The 16,914-nt window shown below is 42.3% G+C and overlaps 1 non-coding gene across 1 annotated transcript; it reads right to left on the reverse strand.

Moving 5' to 3' along the window:
* Positions 1-14,431: 14,431 nt before the first annotated feature.
* TRNAE-UUC lies at positions 14,432-14,504 on the reverse strand. Its single transcript has one exon. It is a non-coding gene; the product is annotated as a tRNA-Glu (tRNA).
* Positions 14,505-16,914: the final 2,410 nt, after the last annotated feature.

A 16,914-nucleotide genomic window follows, 5' to 3' on the forward strand; every position in this document is an offset into this window, starting at 1 on the left:
GTTGATGATGATGGAGAAGGTGATGATTATAACAAAGAAAACGTTTCCCTGATGACCTTCAGCAGTTTCGCCTCATGTCTTCTTGGCTGGAACACTATCCCCTTTTTTAGCAACAAGAGAGGCTGTGAAAGGCATTTTCACAGCCTATAATGGTAGGTAGGTTCTGACAATGGTAAAGAAGGGAAAGGAATGGCTGTGGGAAAGACAAGCCATCTTTTATATTTCCTATTTTTTAAAGTTTCCTTCAGCACTATAGGAAGGAGATTCACTCTAGATAATTTGACTAACACTAGAAGTAGTGATTCCTCAGCCATAGTCTTAGTACAGACCAGTTTTCTACTGATAGCTAATCTCATCCATTATGTATTGACTCTTGCTAGGGTCACTTTCAGAGGGCGACCTTACTTTTAAGTTTAAGAAGTACTTTTCACTCCCTCTAAACATTGATTAAGAGTCACAATTTTCAAACAGTTTGAGTCTGAGTCTCGACTGTGTTCTGTGTTTTGAGTTTCATTTCATATGACTGCTTTACACATTTGTTACTTTACACGTTGGTTTGATCCCCAAAGCGTCTGAGCTTGCAACTGCTTGGCAAGAAATAGACTAAAAAAGGCATTTATCCATCATCACTGGGCAAAACGCCCAGATTAAAAGACAAAAACTACCATGTAGAAAATAGATAAGCAATAAGGATGTACTGTATAGCACAGGGAATTATAGCCATTATCTTGTAAAAATCTATAATGTAATATAATCTACATAATACTGAATTGCTATGCTGTACACCTGAAATGAATATAATATTGTAAATAAAATACACTTCAATAAAAAGAATAAAAGTAAGCAATATTTGACTTGTAGATTCTTTTAAGTTTCTCATCAGTGCCTGCCTAGGACAGCCGCCAAATGAGATAGGTCTGCATTTGATTTCACTGCCATTCAGGAGAGGATCACCTTGGGAAGACCCAAGGGTGAAGGAAATCTTTGAGAACTTCAGCCAATATCTTGTGTTTCTAATACTATCGCCTCATTTTATTTTCAGCTGCACTGTGTGGCATTTGAGATTTTCAGACCAAGGACTGAACCTGTGCTCCTTGCAGGGGAAGCGCAGAGTCCTAACCACTGGACTGCCAGGGAATTCCCACTCCCTTTCATTTGATGGAAAACTTTGCCACATAGCCGTTTAGTGACAGACCCCAGGCGAGATCTCAGATCTTGAGTGTTTTCCTCCATGTATGCAGAGATGGACCTCTCTTAGCAGTGTGCCCTGTTTCTTCCACACCAAGTGGAAGCTCCATGGGAGGTAGCTGGGATCTTGTCTAATTTGCCACCATATTCCCATACGTATATATTGGGTGCTCAGTAAAGACTGAATACAATATTTTTTCTCAGTTTCTTTTTGATATACTCTTACTGTCATTATGTTCTAAATTGAGTTTTGCTGTGATGAGGAAGGATTGTGTACAAAGAACTATGAAAATGAAAGGCTTTGAACTTGAACATCTTTGTGTGTGATTACTGGGTTGGTACAGAATGCAGGGGGCAGAGTTTGGGAGTGCAGCTCTAAAACTGGGGAGCAAACTCAGAGAACTATACTATGGAGAAGAGGCAACCAAGGGAGAGCTGTATGGAGGAAGGCTTGCTTGAAGGAAGAGGGCAACTGAAGGGTTTTTGGAGAGCAACCTCACTAAGAAAAGATTTTCTGGGACTTATCTGGTGTCCAGTGGCTAGATTCCGAGCTCCCCAAAGTGGGGGGCCCGAGTTTGATCCCTGGTCAGGGAACTAGATCCCACAGGCTGCAACTAAGACTCAGCACAGCCAAATAAATAAATTAAAAAAAAAACAAAGAAATCTTCCTGTTGGGAATAGGGTACAGTGAGAACATTCTCCCAATTGTTGATTTTTCCTTGTGGAGTAAATTCAGCTAGAATTACACCCCTGGCTTTTCCCATTCCAGAGAGGAAAAACTGAGTGTATTCTGTACAGCTCCTTCCTTTCTCTTTTAAAGAATTTCCTGCCTATTCCGCTGTCTGTCTTGTCTTAAGCTTTATCCTTGAGGGAAGGCCTCTGGTGTTCTAGCTGTGCTGTGTTGGAGGTAAAGCCATACAAACTTCCTGCAACCACACATCAAGGCCATGTCTGACTCTTCCCCACTTGTGTCAGTCATTCAATGGATGTTCTGATCTCCATCCGTTGTTGATCTGATCTCCCATTGTTGACCTCTCCATCTGACCTCTGTGTCTACATCTCAGTTAGCTCCATACGTGGGAGAAGGAAATAAGCTGTTAGAGACTGACCCTTCAAATCCCTCAGTTTATGTTTTGGCTGCTGACACTGATTTTTTTTTTTTTTAAGATGGGATTTCTTGCTTTCAAAGAGAATTACGTTAATTATTACCATTTATTGAGAACATACATGCCATATGTTTATTGAGAACATACAGCATATTAAACACTTTATGAGTTTATGTTTCTGTAATCCTAAGAGGTAGGTACTTTTATAATCCCATTTTACAGATAAAGAAACAATTTTAGAAAATTAGGAATTTTCCCATCTTTAATATGGCAGTGGAACCAGTTTTTTGTTTTTTTTAAGACTTTTTTTTTTGATGCAGACTATTTCTTAAGAGTCTTTATTGAATTTTTTACAATATTACTTCTGTTTTATGGGTTTTGCTGTTTTTTTTTTGTTTTTTTTTTTTTTTTTTGGCCACAAGGCATGTGGGATCTTAGCTCCCCAGCCAGGGATTGAACTAGAATCCCCTGCATTGGAAGGCAAAGCCTTAGCCATTGAACTGCCAGGGAAGTCCCAGAACCAGCTTCTGAACTCATTTTCATCTGATTCTTAGTTCCCTTCTTAGCACGGGCTTATAATATCTCTAATAACTATTCAAGTACAGTACTGTAAGGAGAACAAGGAGAAAAAGAAAGTGTTTTGGTTGAAGAAGGAAAGAAAATTTCAGGCAATATGAGCTAGTATTACAGGTTATTCTCAAGCAAGAAAATTTTTTTGAGTTCTTAAAGATTATTGTATTTAATGTCTTGTTGTTTAGTTGCTAAGTCCTATAGGACTCTTTTGTGACCACATGGACTATAGTCCACCAGGCTCCTCTGGCCATGGGATTTCCCCAGCAAGAAAACTGGAGTGGGTTGCCATTTCCTTCTCCAGGGAATCTTCACAATCCAGGGATTGAACCCACATCTCCTGCATTGGCAGGCGGATTCTTTTTGCTGAGCCACCAGGGAAACCCTTTTTGTTTTGTACTAGTATACAAATAATGGCAAAAGTATTAAAATTATGATTAATCTAATCTCTACTATTTTGACTTGCATTATTATTTTCATAAGGATTTACATTTATTGACTCAATAAAAATCTATTCTTCCTGCAACTATCCCCAAATGCACTCTTAATAGTTGTATTAACCATCCATCTATTTCCCTCCATATTTAACTATTGAAAAGTTCTTATTAATTTTCATATAAAATTAGCATCTTTCATAACCATCATTAATTACTGTAGCTTATTCCTCTTGCAATAATAAATACATATTTTTACTTCAAAGACTGATATGATTTTCAAGAAGGAAACTTTGTCTTTTTGAAAACACTGGCCCAATTTGGTTCATTTGTATAAGTACATTATCTGCAATAATTTCAAAGTAGAATATTCTATGAAGAAAACTTGGTCTTATAGTTGTTTAAAAGCTGGTCTTATATTCCCTTCCAGAGGGAATAGTTATTAGATTTCAGAATGACTTTTTTCTGCATGTATCTCTGTGCATTTTTTTTTCTCCATCATCCTTTGCTGCTGTTTCTCTTTAAGCCACACCTGCTAATTCATGTTGATTTTCTTTGGACAATTTTCAAAAACTTACTGTGGCTAAGTTTTTCCATTTGAAAATGTATGGGGATTGGTAATACTGATTTCTCTACTGAGGTGTGGGTTCAGATTAATTATATCAAGTTTGTAGTCTACTTTGAAGGTGAATGATTAAGTGCTAAGCTTTGATGTCTGTTCAGACTTAATAAGTGTATTTATCCAGTATGCACATATAAATTTAAGGAAGATACCCTATTTTCTCAGGACTTCTTCAAATATCTTAGCACCACTTGTGCAATACTGAAAATTGGAATCTTCCAAACTAATCCCAACTCTAATTTCTCTTTCCCACGATCATAAGATGTGGAGTCTTTGTAATGATCTTTGCTGAGTCAGTCTCCTTGGGGGACAGATCAGTTTCATAATTTCAAAACATCCTAGCAAAACTCCAGCTTGTTCACATGTGGTGACTTGCAAAATAAGGTTGTTCCCAGGCAGCTGGGAGGATAACACAGGCATGGGCAGGCGGAGAAGCATTAGGGCATTGGGAAATGCTTAACTGGAGGCTGCCGAAGATAGAAAAGGTGCAGAAACCTCACAGCACTTCACACACCTTGAGCAAATCCAGCAGGCGCTTGGAAAGAATAAAGAGGGAGAAGAGATGTAAGATGGATGAAAGATGGGTAGAAACAAGGCTGTGAAAATTGGTTTTTAAAGATTGGTACTCCTGCCTGGATTCTTTTTCCTTTTATACAGCTTTGTTCAATAAAGTACTTCAATAGCTGAGCCAGGCCCCCAGGATCACTCAGGGAGTGAATCAATGGGAGGGGAGGTGGAGGTGGGAGGCATCACACCTCACCGCTGGTTTGATGGGCTACCTGCGGGTTTCTGTACGACTTGTTTAACAAGCTTCTGATTAGTGGAGAGAGGTCTAGTGGGGAACAGTGAATCACTCTTGGGAGCTGTGGTGAAGGTCATTTTTGTGGCAATGGGGAAGCCAGGAAATGCAATATCAGATCCTCCACAGCAGTGGTCCCAACACTTTCAGCACCAGGGGACTGTTTTGTGAAAGATGATTTTTCCCATGGTTGGCAGGGGGTGCGGTGGGGGGGCGGTGAGATGGGGGGTGGGTGAGGTGGGGGGGGTGGGGTAAGGTTTCGGAATAATTCAAAGGCATTGTATTTATTGTATTTCTGTTATTATTACATCTCCATCTCAGATTATCACACATTAGATCCTGGAGGTTGGGGTCCCTTGCTCTACAGAACCACAACAAATATCGCACTCCCCATCCCCCAAACCTTTTTCTGTGCATTTCTTCATATTTCAGCTAAAGTTGCCCCAAGAAGACCCATCCGTTTGTTAACCCTTATTCTGAACTTCAAGGCTGTGTTCTGCTGAAGTGAAGATTTGTTGAAAGCCTAAATGCAAGACACAAAATTCCTCCAGACATCCCAAATACTCTGTAGCTTTTCTAAAATATTGAAGTATAATGGTGTGGTCACACTCACAACCACTCTCTACCTCCCCTCTCTTCCATCCTCCCTATGCCTGGCACTTTAACTCTCTGGGTCAGAACTTACTTAGATTTATTTTCACAAAGTAATAGCATTTAATTTGTGATGGTAATTTGCTTGGTAATTTGTCCCAGCTTTGGTGCCATCTTGCTAATATGTTGTGGGAAACCTCAACTGCAACAGACTCATGGCTAGTGAATGTCAAATGGGAATTAAACTGTCATTATTATATTATTTATTCTTTCTCCCCTAAAAGGGACATCAATTTGTCATGGAGAGGACATCTTCTGTTTAACAAGGAAGGGAACTAGATGAGCAGATTTTTAAAAATCTTCTTAATAAAGCAGAAGACTTTGGGTTTTTAGATTCTTTCCTTCTCTTTCTACATTTTCATCATCGCAACTTGCTCAAACTAAGTTGGAATGAGTCGCCTTTCAAAATTATCATTTTTTTAATCATTAGAATGCGAGAAGGAATGAAGAAATAAAAGAGAACAAAACTGATACAGTTCAACTAAAAGCAAAAAGGAGTCAGACGCGATGGGGTCAGCAGTGCTGTCGGGTTGACTCCTTCAGGCCGGTATTGTCAACAGAAATTTAAAGAGAGCTGGGGTTCTCCAGGCAAGTATATTGGAATGGGTGCCATGTCCTTCTCTAGTGGATCTTCCCGGACCAGGGGTTGAACATGAGTGACCAGCATACTGGACACCTTGCCCTGAGGGCGTTGATAACAGCCTGTTGTCCTCTGTGGTGATGTTTCACTGGCTTTGCTTTAAACCTCAGCCTGGATCTTCTCATGAAAAGCCAAGCTTAGCTTGTGTATTTAAAAAGCGTGCTGTTGGTTTTCTTTATAACTTTAATCTTCATTTCCTCTGGGCTCGGCCCCTTTGGAATAATATCCTAAAAACTGATACTGGGTGAGAGGGGTTAGAGGAAACTGGATGGTGTCAGAGAAAAGATCAAAGCCAGATTCCCTAAGTGGATGACTGTCTGTTTAGATCTGATGGCTCTTTCTCATGGAGAATGTCTACCAGCTGGTTGGCTGTAGGGAAAAAAAAAGTGTTTATAATGTAGCAAAGTGTATATTTTAATTCCTGGTCTGAACACAAGAATTCACATCAGATAGTTCTCATCCTTTCACATTTGGTTTTTCGAAAGCAGCGTTCTTTTCCCACAGGAGGAAGTACTTTGCTGTCAGTGAGCACTATGTAGAAGGCAGGCTCATTCCCATAAGAATTAAAGGAGTGGCCAAGAGCATTCCATATGGGGAGTCAGCACATATGGATGGGGGAGGTAGCCTATATATATATATATGGAGGAGTTAGCCCATATGGGGGAGGCAGCCCATATGGATGGGGGATTCAGTCCACAGTGTCCTTGCAGTGCTGGATTGTCCAGAGTTCAAGAAAGTTAAGGATGCCTGACTCTCCGGCTCTAGGCAGGGAGCTGGAAATTTTCTTTCACCCACCCTCTCCCCAGGTGCAGGATCCCCCTCCAAGTCCTTAGCCACACTCTTGAGCACATCTTGCTGGTCAACTATGCTGGTCACCTAAGGAATGACTACATGGCAGGCAGCTGGCCCTGGGTGAATGAGCCCTTCACTTCAAGTCTGAAGCCTTAAGTTCTGTCGCTTCTTTATTAGAAGACCATGCAAGTTCCTTGACCTCTCTCAGCTACTGTTTCCTCACTTGTAAGAGGCTGTAATCATGCTCATCTCACAAAGCTGTTGGAAGGATTAAATGAGGTAATGCGTGTGAAACCACTTTGGAATCTGTAAAACTTCATGTATACTTCAGTTGTTAAAAGCTATCTGGTCAAGTTCCAAGATATAGTCCTGCTGAATTCCCTCACCATTCCACCTCTTTTTTTCAAGTTCATGGTGCTCTTAACCTCACCCTTTCCTGAATCTCAGCTCTGCCAGCCTTGTGTATCTCTTTTCAGACTCTCTGGTCCCATTATCATTGCTAAGTAGACAGCTGACCACATGAACACATGGCTGGCCACACTGAGGGCTAGGAGCAGGCACCTAACTCAAATTTCCCTCCCTGGAATAGGAAATTGGGACCCAGGGAGTTTATTAATTGTTTGAATTTGAATGGTTTAGATGTTAGCTCTCAAAATGTGGTCTGTGGATCCCTGGGGGTCCCTGAGGCCCTTTCATGGGGTCTATAAAGTAAAAATGATTTTCATAACGATGCTAAGAGGTTATTCGCTTTTTAAAATTATGCTTTCTTTTTTTCGCTGATGGTATAAAAGCAAAAAAGTTAGCATCTTAGCATGAACCAGGTCAGTGGCACTCAAATGTAGTTATTATATATTTTAACATTATGCACTCATTTAAAAGAAGAAAAAAAGAAAAGCAAAAACCAGTTTCACTTAAGAGTGTTCTTGATGAAATGGTAAAAAAAAAAAGATTACTAATTTCATTAACTCGACTCTGAAGTACACTTCTTTTTAATATTCTGTGTGATGAGATGGAAAGTTTGCTTATAGCACTTTTACTGCATCCTGAAGTAGGCAGCCGTCTAGGGGAAAACCACACATGTAATTGTTGGAGCTGTGAACCAAACACATTAAAAAAAATTTTTTTTTTTTTTTAAAGCACACTCTTCTTACTTGAGAGAACAAACTGTGGTTTCTCAGCCCTGCATATTTGGCAGACATTTTCTTGAAAAATGAATGAAGTTTTCCTGTCACTTCAAGGAAAATAACCAACTGCATTTTTTGCCAATGATAAAACTTGAGCTTCCAAATGAAAACTAAAATCTCAAGAAACTTGTAACTACCACCATGAACTTGACAGCTTTTCAAAACTTAAAAGTATTCTGGAGGGATTGGTGATGACATTAACAAATGCAGTTTAAAATATATATATTTATATGAAATGTGTCAACATTTGAAAGATATGCAGACCTCAATAAATCCATATTTTCCAAATAACAATGACATGGGTAAGGTATTCATTCAAAGTGGATAGAATAGTGGATTGAAATGTAACAATAAGAAAGGTTCATTGATATAATTTCAGATACCACACTACATCTAAACTTTAGGAAACTACTATTCACTAAGCTTTGGTATAGTTATCAAAGGTTACCCACAATCATTGGAAAAGCCTGTTAAGATATGCCACTCTTTTTTAGCCACATGTCTCTGTGAGACTGAATTGTCTCCGTATGCTTCAACCAAACAACGTAACACAACAGACTGAAAGCAGAGATAGGAATTCAGCTCTCTTCTATTAAGCAAAACCACTAAAGGGATTTGCAAAATGTCAAACAATATTGTTGTAGTCACTAAAATAGTTTTTGTTTGTTTGCTTTTGGAAACAACAACAAAAAAATCAGACTTGGCAGCCATGTTTGGCCTATGTGTGTGCAAGTGAATAGGGGAAGTTAGTATTTAGAGAACAAGAGAGAAGAGTTGGGATTAACATATATACACTATTGTAAATTGAATTGGCCAAAAAGTTGGTTTGGGTTTTTCCATTAAATGTTATGGAATGAACTTTTTGGCCAACCCAGTATAAAACAGATAACCAATAAGGACCTACTGTATAGCACAAGGAGCTCTACTCAATATTCTGTGATAACCTATATGAGAAAAGAATCTGAAAAAGAATGGATATATGTATATGTATTACTGAATCACTTTGCTGTGTACCTGAAAATAATACAATATTGTGAATCAATTATACTCCAATAATATTAAAAAAGAGAGAGAGAGAAGAGATGAAAGGACAGTGAAAGAGAGGCAGGGAGATAGAGACATGGAGATGATGCTTTTGTTCCTGATGGCTTCTGGACCTGGTTTTAATCTCTCTTGAAGCCTGGCCCTGCCCAAAGGAGAGTTCTAGATTTCCATGTATTCTTCCATTAACCCCTTTTTCTATTTAAGCTGACTTGAAAAGGGTCTGTTCCTTAGGTGGGGGTCATAAATCTGAATCCACAGACTCAGATGTGCAGGAAACAGGACCTTATAAAATTTTATATTGATATGTGAAAGTCACTCAGTCGTGTCTAACTCTGCAACGCCATGGACTATACAGACCATGAAATTCTCCAGGCCAGAATATTGGAGTGGGCAGCCTTTCCCTTCTCCAGGGGATCTTCCCAACCCAGGGATTGAACCCAGGTCTCCCGCATTGCAGGCAGATTCTTTACCAGCTGAGCCACCAGGGAAGCCCTTCTATTGATATAAATCAACTTAATTTTACTTTTGGGCCTACATCCTGCTGGGTTGATAAGTCATTCCTGAGGTTTCCCTGCCCATTTCCAGGTTGTATCCAAGCATTAAGAAGCTCAGTCTGGGAAAGCTGCTCCCTCGAAATCTCTAAAGATAGAGCAGAAAGACACTGGTGATCAGCCTGAAGTGGCTTCTCACAGCCATGAGGAAAGGCTTGGGGTCCCTTCTCAGTCTTGGCTGGGCATGTCTTGTTCATGCAGAGAAAACCTAAACAATCTTTCCATTTGGTTTTCTTGAGCTATTCCGAGAAGGAAAGGGAATCTGGGGATCCCACAGGTAGCCAGAGTAGGGAGAGTGTATTTGCCCAAGGACCATGTAATGCATTTTCATCCTCTCCCTCCTCTCTGCACACCTTGCACTGGCAAAAACTCCAGTCTTGACCAGGCTCCCTTTTGTCTGTGAATGTGATCCTTTCAGCATGCCCTTCACCAGGCCCCTGGCAGTGATGATGGAAGTATCCACGTGAGCTTTGATGGCCCGGAGAAGCGTCTTGGGGGTGCCACTATTCTGGTCTACACACTTCCTCAGAGTGGAATAGGTCCCTCCATATGCTCCTATTCTGTCCTTTATTTTCACACCACCAGCGCTTCTCATGGTCCTCATTTTTGCGTGCCTGGATCCCCTTTGTACCTCTGTGAGCCATTCCATACACAAATCCTCACATGAATCCTGCAGAGGTGCCGTGTTCAGCTTCTCGTACCATTCATCTAGCACTTAGCACATTGAGCTCCTTTCTGCAGGTCATTTCTTATGTGAGTGGCTTGTTGTCCTTTGGGAGTAGAGACTCTTTTCTCTGTGTATCCTTCAAGCCCAGTACAACATACAGTGTTTGGTGCCACTGCTGCTTTCATGGGAACACCAGAGGGGTCTTTGGAGGATTATAAGCCAATCATTCAATAGCTTTTATTTAGCAGCTGCTGGCTGCTATACTATATTGGGTCCTGGGGTCTCAAAGATAAATTGGTGACATCTCTTCTGTGAACACAAGAAAGCACAAGGGGAAGTGTCAGAAGAGTTCACTAGTGGAGAGTCTAGCTGTCCCCAACCACTTCAGGCTAGTTTAGAACCCCTTCCTCTCTGGTCCTCTGGTGCCCTCAGCCTTTATCCATGATAAGTGTACTTAGTATGCACGCTAGTGTGCTTAACATGCCATCTGTATGTTAAAAAATCCAACATTTGGACTTCCCGGATGGTCCAGTGGTTAAGACTCTGAACTTCCAACGCAAGGGATGCCAGTTTGATCCCTGGTCAGGGAACTAAGATCCCACAAGCTGCATGGCACGGCCAAAACAAAAAAAATCTAACTGTTTATTATGAAAATGTTAAACATATATACAAGTAGAAGAGTGTAACAATGGTCCTTCCCTGCTTCAACAATTATCAACATTTTCCATTCTGGTTTCATCTCTCCCCACAGTTATTTTTCGTGAGAGAAATTTAAGGCAAATCTTAGATGCTGTATCATTTCATTCACTAATACCTCAGGATCCATCTATAAAAGATAAGGACTTTTGGAAAAATGTCATTTCAAAACTATGATCACACCTAACAAAATTAACAATAATTCTCTACTGTCATCTAATGTCTGGTTTGTGTTTATTTTTTCTCCAGTTATCTCAAAAATGTCTTTTTTAAATAATTTTCATTTTTAAAGTTAGGTCAATAGTTGCATTTGATTGGTAGGTTTCTTAAGTTTCTCTTTTAATGCAAAACATTTTAATAGTTGTCAAAGATACAGTTATTAGAATTATCTAAATATCATTTATATAAAAATTGGTATATCACATTAGGTGATTCTATAAAATAAAAACACAAAATCACACAATTCCTGCAATCCAAGAATACACCCCCCTATCAATAGTGCAAATTACAAACACATTTTTAAAAAAGAGATTCTTGAAGTTTAATTTCCCATCACTTCCTTTCCCGCCCTGCACCATCCCCATGTATTTGTTGATGAAATCAGCTCAATTGTTTTGTTTCCACTATCAGTTTTGGCTGATTCCACTCTTGGAGTGTTTTTTATTATGTCTTTTTATTCCCTGCATTCCTTTCAATTGGCAGTTAGATCTAGAGACTTAACCATCCCAGGTGGTGAAAGTGGTAAAGAATCAGCCTGCCAATGAAGGAGATTCAGGAGACCTGAGTTCCATCCCTGGGTCAAGAAGATCCCCCGGAGGAGGAAATGGCAACCCACTCCAGTATTCTGGCATGAAAAATCTTATCGACAAAGGACCGTCCACAATCCATGGGGTCACAAAGAGTCAGACACGACTGAGCAACTGAGCATAACCATAGTCAGATTATATTTTTCTGACAATAATACAACACCGTTGTAGATCTTCCATTATACCACATCAGGATGTGAATGTTGTATTCTCACAGTCTGTGTTCTTGTCTTCCTGGTTTGACTTGCTGTTCCTCGGCAGAGCGGGGAGGGACTCTCAATTACTGTAGCCTCCAGTATGTTTGGTGACCCCTGAGTCCTTAGTAGCTGAAGAGCCAGTGAGTGGCTCTGCTGAGGGAGCCAGGAGAGGTTTCCTACAGGACCTGGGTCTTGACAGATGAGTAGGCATTGGCAGGTAGGTGATGGGGCAGACAACCCAAAGAACAGACCTGGGTGAGTTCAGGAGTTGGCTTAACACTTGTGGGCATGGTCACGCTTAAGGACAAAGCAAGCACAAGTAGTGAAGTGGCATTCACTTTAGCCTTGGTAGTGATGTGGGCAGAGAAAGTAGCTCACAGAATTGTGCCAAGGCCACTTCTCTATTGTCTTTGGGTTTGTTCTGCTTGCAGTACAGATGAAAAATGCCCCCTGAAACTCAGGTGAGGGTTGCTGGGAAGCAGTGTTAGTAGCACTTGGGGGACTCAAGTGTCTTGTAGACATCAACGCCATTCACCCACTCATTCATGGAGACAGAAGGGAAGGACCTGGCAGAACAACAGCTTTAGACTCCAGTCTAGATTGGACTCTGGCTGGCTGAGTGACCTTGGGCAAGTCCTCCCAAGACAGGAGTCCTGGTTCCGGTCCTTGGCATGTCAGGAACCGGGCCACACAGCAGGAGGTGAGCAGCAGGTGGGAGAGTGAACAGACCTTCATCTGTATTTGCATCTGTTCTTCTTGGCTTTCATTACTGCCTGAGCTCCACCTCTGGTCAGATCAGTGGAGGCATTAGATTCTCACCGGTGCTCCAACCCTACTGTGAACAGCGCATGCATGAACTAGGTTGTCTACTCCTTATGGGAATCATACTAAAACCACCCCCACCACCCCGTATGTGGAAAAATTGTCTTCTATTAAACTGATCCCTGGTGCCCCAAGGTGTAGGAACTGCGGCTCTAAGAGTTTTGAGACTCAGTCTGAACGTGGTGATGTCAACACTGACCAGATACTGGTCGTGAGAAGTGTACATTAAGTATACATTAGGCATCTACTATAGTAACTGGTATATTTTGAGATTAATGTGTGCTGATTCTGGTCCCTCTATTCTGCAAACATTTAGAGGGACAAATGACTGCAGGGGCACTGTGCCAGGCATGGGGTGTGTCCTCCGGGGCCTGTGCCCAGTAATGGAGGAGATAAGTGGTAAGGAGGTAAGTGGTAAGTTTACAGATAATTACAATGTGAGATGGGAGGGGTTGCCACGAGAGACACGGAGCTAAAAGTGCAGTGAGACAGCCATGCCTTGGCCACGTGTGTCTCCGCGCAGGTCGGCTTCATCCAAGGCCCGCGGTGGCCCTCCCTAGATCACAGCCTGTTCTGCTTCTCCTGTTACAACATGAGCAGACTCTCTAAACTGGATGTGAAAGGAAAAAGAACAGAAAGGACTTTCTCTGCTTCTCTGAGGACAGGGGCAGTCTGCCCTCATGACCTGATGACATCCCTAACCTAGGGATAAGGACACACCTGACACCTCCATCTTTGCCATAAAGTCAAAGCCGCTTGGGGCCAGTCGGGTGCACTGGCCATGGAATCCAGCTCTTGGGATCAGCGACCTTCATCTGATTTGGTTTGTCTGCGAGGCCGCAAAACTCAGCTGGATGATCCAATCTGATGGAAAGTATACACCATGGCCGGAGTCTGAGGATAATGGGCAAGAATCCCCCGCTGTCACATGCCGGGTGCCACGGGGGCACGTTCTGCCTGCAGGGCCCGGAGGCTGAAAGCAACATTTTCTCTATGGGAAGCACAGACTCGGCAAGGATTTGTCTCCAGGCGGCACTATAGCCTCCTCTTCTGGCACCGTGGAGACTGTTCTTCTGTCAGGATTTCTGGCATCAGGAGAAGTGAAGGGGAGCCGAGCCAGGGAGCTTCCTGGTGAAAGGTGGGCCTCCCCCAGCCTCTCTGAGCCACCGAGCACCCGGGCTGGTGCTGCTGAAGGGTAGGCGGCCAAGGACAGACTTCTTTTCAGTGAAACCTTCATGCAAGGATTCATCTCCACAGCATGCATCATGCTCGCACTTGGTGCCTCTGACAGCCTGCGGGTTTGGGCTGCCTTTGCAGCTTTATTAGGCATCACAGCAGCTGAGCAGACTGCTTTTTTTTTTTAACCCCAGTTCTCCGAGCTAGTCTTTAATTTCTCAGGCTTTGCTTTTGTGAAGCCCTTTTATTAAAACTGTGTGATACAGTCACTGAAAAGATCAGAAGGAAAAAAAAAAAAATAGAACATAAAGAAGGGAATATCCAGGAAACCATTGTAGGGATCAAGAAGTAGACCATTCCTGGCTCCCAGAAACACAGCCCCCTTGCTTGGCCACACTCCTCCCCCTCTTCCCTGTCTTTTTTTTTTAACAGTCAGCAGGAACTCACATTTTTTTTTTTTCCCCAGGCAGCTGGTGGAAATCTTAGTTCCCTGACCAGGGATTGAACCTGGGCCCTCAGCATTGAAAGTGCAGAATCCTAACCACTGGACCACCAGGGAAGTCCCAGTCCTTCCTGGTTTTTCTTTTTTTTTTTTAATTTAAAGATTAAAAAAATTAAATGTTGTGTTGGTTGTGGCCATTCAACAATGCAAATCAGCCATAATTTGCTGATTTGCCATATACATATCCATCCATCCATACATACATATACATACATACATATATGTATGTATACAGCCATATACATACATTCCCTCCCTCCTTAGCTTTCCACCCCTCCCCCATCTCATCCCTCCAGGTCATCACAGAGAGCCAGACTGGGCTCCCTGTGCTACACAGCAAGTTCTCATCAATTACTCATCTTACACCTGATAATGTATATATGTTGATGTTACTTTCTTCGTTTTTCTCACTCTCTTCCTCCCTCACTGTGTCCACAAGTCCACTCTCTACATCTGCATCTCTTTTCCTTCCTTGCAAATAGATTCATCAATATGATTTTTCTAGATTCCAGGTTTTAATGTCAATTGTTTCTTTGCTTCTCTTTATGCTTTGGCCACCTAACTATTCATCTGGAAACACTGTAATTTATCCTTGCAAGCTTTAAAATTTATAGAAATGGGATTATATGCCACCTATTATTTCCCTGCTGGTTTCTTTCACCCAATATCATGTGTGTAAGAGGCCTCTGTGTGGTTCCCCAGAGATGGAGTCCAGGCATTTTCCTGGCTACATAGTATTCCATTGTTAGGACACATAACAAAGTAGTCATTCTGTTGTTGCTGGCTGTTGGAGCTGTTTGCAGCAATGCTGCTGAGAGCGTTCTTGTACAGGTCTCCTGGTGCATGAGTTGCTCTTAAAAGCTGTGCTCTCATATTGTGTGGCTGGGGACAGGGGCTTTGGCCATGCTGCTCTTCAGGGAACTGATTGTGGATTTTGGCTCATGCTCCAGCCTCTCTCCTGCATACCACTGGGTGGGTGGATTGGCCTGGAGGTCACTCATTAGAATTCTCCCAAGAAATCAAGGGAGGAAGAAGCAAGAACTTTCTGGGAAGGAGAAAGGGAACCACTTGAAAGGGTACTGAACTGGAGATCAAAGAGCCCTTCTTGCTGCTGGCTTTTGCTGTGAGCCGTTACTGCACACCCTGCAGTAATGAATTCACTTATCTTCAGAGCTCGCTGCATTCCCCACCTACTGCCTCCTAATCAGCAAGCCTCCACTCAAGGCCAACAGCATCATCATTAACAAGTCCTGGGACTCGGAGCCAGGGTGCCCTTGGCTGCCACGGGCACTTAGCCCTGCTGGAATTGCTTTGGGGAAGAGCTTTGAAGCCCATTTGCAGAGGTTGTTAAATCAGAGAAAGCTGGAACCGGAAGTCCTTCGAGATTGTCCCAGGAGGGCTCTGTGGCTGTTTACAGGCTTGTGGGGGAAATTTGCAGAGAGGTACTGTTTGTTTTCATTCCATGGAATTAGTAGGTTCGGCATGTTCAAGAAAGCATCTCCCTTCCTCTCCTCTTTCTATGCCCTTTTGTCTTTTTCACGCTCATGCCTCCTTTTTTCAGAAATTAATTAGTCTCTTCTTCTACCATGAAAGAACAGATATACATCTCCCTCCAATGAGCCTTTGATAGGGGTGCCAACTGCTGCTGCTGCTGCTGCTAAGTCGCTTCAGTCGTGTCCGACTCTGTGCGACTCCAGAGACGGCAGCCCACCAGGCTCCCCCGTCCCTGGGATTCTCCAGGCAAGAACACTGGATGGAGTGGGTTGCCATTTCCTTCTCCAATGCATGAAAGTGAAAAGTGAAAGTGAAGTCGCTCAGTCGTGTCCGACTCTTCGCGACCCCATAGACTGCAGCCTTCCAGGCTCCTCTGTCCGTGGGATTTTCCAGGCAAGAGTACTGGAGTGGGGTGCCATAGCCTTCTCCAGGGGTGCCAACTAATACAGCCTTAAAGATCACATTCGTAGAACAGAAGACTAAGAGGTAGGAAAAGCAAACATGGGGGAAAATGGTTGTTAGGACAGGTACAATTATTTTGGGGTGACAGAGGCAAGAAGAATGGCATCAAATGAGAGAGGCCATGAGGGAACCTTCTGGGGAAGCTGGAATGTTTTACATCTTGATTTTGGTGGTGGTTACCTGGGTGAATGCATATGTAAAAATCTGTGCATCTGCTACAGCAGAAATTAACACACTGTGATAAAAATCAATAAAGTTGTAAATTCAATAAAATTTAACAAGTCATCCAGCTGTCCACTTAGATTTGTGCACTTCACTGAATGGAAGTTGCACACTGAAAAAAAAAAAAAGAAAAATCTAGGGATTTCCCTGGTGTTCCAGTGGCTAGGACTATGTGCTCCCAATGCAGGGGGCCCAGGTTCAATCCCTGGTCAGGGACCTAGATCCTGCATGCTGAAGCTAAGAGATCCCACAAGCTGCAATGAAGATTGAAGATCCGGAGTGTCACAAC

Source organism: Bubalus bubalis, chromosome 10, assembly GCF_019923935.1.
Source record: "Bubalus bubalis isolate 160015118507 breed Murrah chromosome 10, NDDB_SH_1, whole genome shotgun sequence".
NCBI lineage: Eukaryota > Metazoa > Chordata > Mammalia > Artiodactyla > Bovidae > Bubalus > Bubalus bubalis.